General features: G+C 42.3%; 1 protein-coding gene and 1 long non-coding RNA gene across 2 annotated transcripts in view; one reads left to right on the top strand and one right to left on the bottom strand.

Annotated features, from left to right (window-relative positions):
• Positions 1-2,230, top strand: part of LOC109300788 — a 21,311-nt gene that overhangs the window by 13,416 nt on the left and 5,665 nt on the right. The window lies entirely within an intron of this gene.
• The window catches only part of SLC25A43 (solute carrier family 25 member 43), a 19,965-nt gene that overhangs the window by 2,438 nt on the left and 15,297 nt on the right, over positions 1-2,230 (bottom strand). The gene's annotated exons all lie outside the window — the stretch shown is intronic.

The raw sequence follows: 2,230 nt of genomic DNA on the forward strand, positions 1-2,230 counted from the left end.
AGTATGGACTGATAGATTATTCATAACCAGCAAATATTTAATACAAGCCACATCACAATGCTTATTTACATGATCAACATGCAAGATCACACTGATACTGGGTTATGCTCTTCCAGACGCATGTATAATTATCCCAGAGGAGATACCCACACTGCAGTCAGTGTTGTGACTGCAGCCCCGACATACCTGAGAAACCTGTAATCCACATAGTTTAGAAAACAAGGCAGTGAAGGTGCAGCACCATGGGCTTCAGTTCAATCCCATCCAGACTCTGAAGTACTTACTCAGAAGCCTGTACCACTGTCTTCCCTGAACTGCTAGCTGAGCTAGCCTACCTGTCCCACGGTCTAGACATATTCTTAGCTCATACAGAAGAAGGTGCAAGGGTCAGCGTGGGAGAGCCTGAAGTGCTCAATCCTTTCTTCATTAATCTCCTATTGTGTTAGAACAGTCAGGAGAGCCTGATCATGAATAATCCAATCCTCATCCATCTCTGTATTTACTGCAGGACCTACTTTGTATGTGCAAATCAGGGATTTGCTCACACACAAGAAACTCCTCTCCTGCTAAGGGTGCACTGTCCCTTTGCAGCTTAGGCAGGCGATTGCCTTAGTTCACTGAGGATTGGTGATTTTATATTAGTGGGAACAGCTAATCAGTTACTGAATATTTATATAATTTTCTTTTTCCCTAACAAACCATAGCAGCATGCAGCATACTATTTCTTCCTTCTTGGCTGGCCTATGCATAGCCTCCTCAAGGTGCTAAGCCTCTAACAAGCATCTCTATCAAACTGACAACTGGTGGTGACATTTTCTAGATGCTTCTGCTATAGAATATCAAATAGTTGGCAGCTCTGACCTAGATGGTGAAAAACGGAAACACACTGAGGACTAAAGGCCAGCTCTGTTGTAAATGGGTGAAATAGAAGTGACTTTAACTGTGCTCTGTCCCTTTTATCCAGCTTACAGGGACTGAAGCAGAGCTGAGGACTTCACCTCTGGAGACAGCCTGTTTCTTTCCATGCCTCCCTGCCAATATGCTTTCACCATGATGAACAGCGAGCATGCCTAGGCGTAAGAGAAGGCTGTGTAATTGCTGGGGTCACTTTGGTTCTTGGCCTTTCCCCTGATGCAGCTAATTCCTTAGGGTCAGCGCCATTCTCAAGATCCCTGGTGGTGGTATGATGCTCCCCTACCCACACCTCTATCTGATGCAAGTAAAAAACAAATATTTTTAAAGCCCTTAAACCCTGTGCCCACAGGGCTCTTGACCAGAGACTCCCAGCACAGCTCATTGTACAAGGAAGGTATAGTGTGACAGGGGCTCCAGATCCCCTAGGGCAGATGTTGTTCAGGGCAAGGCAGTACCTGACACAGTGCCTTGCTCACTTAGGAGGTAAGCACAGAGTCACTTTGGAAAGCCTCACCCTGGGAACTGAAACCCAAATGCAGCTTGGCCCATTTTTCTTCCTTTTTCCAGCTGTCAGGAGTACCATGAATTAGTTCCCGTAATCTGTTATAAATAGGGAAACTATCAGTAACGGAGGAGTGGAAAAGGGACAATTTGCGGAAGGAAAACTTTATTACTGCTACATAGTTGTATCTGTGCCCTTCTACGTGGCATGTCTTTACAGTAAGCAGGGGAGGACCTGCAACAATTAAGTGTATTAGTTTAACTTAATTGCCTTAGCTGCTGTATACATTGCAAAGACGCATCAAAAGAGCTGCTGTTTTGCCTATAATACAAAGGTGCAAGGAATGCCGATTTAATTAAGATGTACGCAGGAAAAGCCTTCTGAGAAATGTTAAAGAACAATGAATGGCAGGTCAAAGACCCGGACTTCTAATTTGCTCCCCAGTCTGTGATCGCTAAAGAGATTATTTATAATAATATTCACTGGGGTTAAAGCCATTTTCAAGATTCTTGACTATGGTGCACAGTGCATCCCTCAACCATTCTGTTTTAAAGGAGCACTGCCTTCATTTTTTTCCAAGATTTTAAACAGTATTTAAGGAACAACTGTCCAAAGAATCTTAGCATCACTTATCAGAGGAGATAAAATAAGTGTCATGGCTCATAGGACACCACAGCTTAAAACAAAAATATGTAAGCTAATATTGTATGTTAAGTAGTTTTTGTCAGAGGAATTCAAAAAATTGTACAGTATTTAAAAATTGCTTCAAAATCCATTTCCTCTGGCTTTTTTTTTTTTTTTTTTTTTTTTTTT

This window comes from Gavialis gangeticus, unplaced genomic scaffold, assembly GCF_001723915.1.
Source record: "Gavialis gangeticus isolate Ggan-Ray unplaced genomic scaffold, GavGan_comp1, whole genome shotgun sequence".
NCBI lineage: Eukaryota > Metazoa > Chordata > Crocodylia > Gavialidae > Gavialis > Gavialis gangeticus.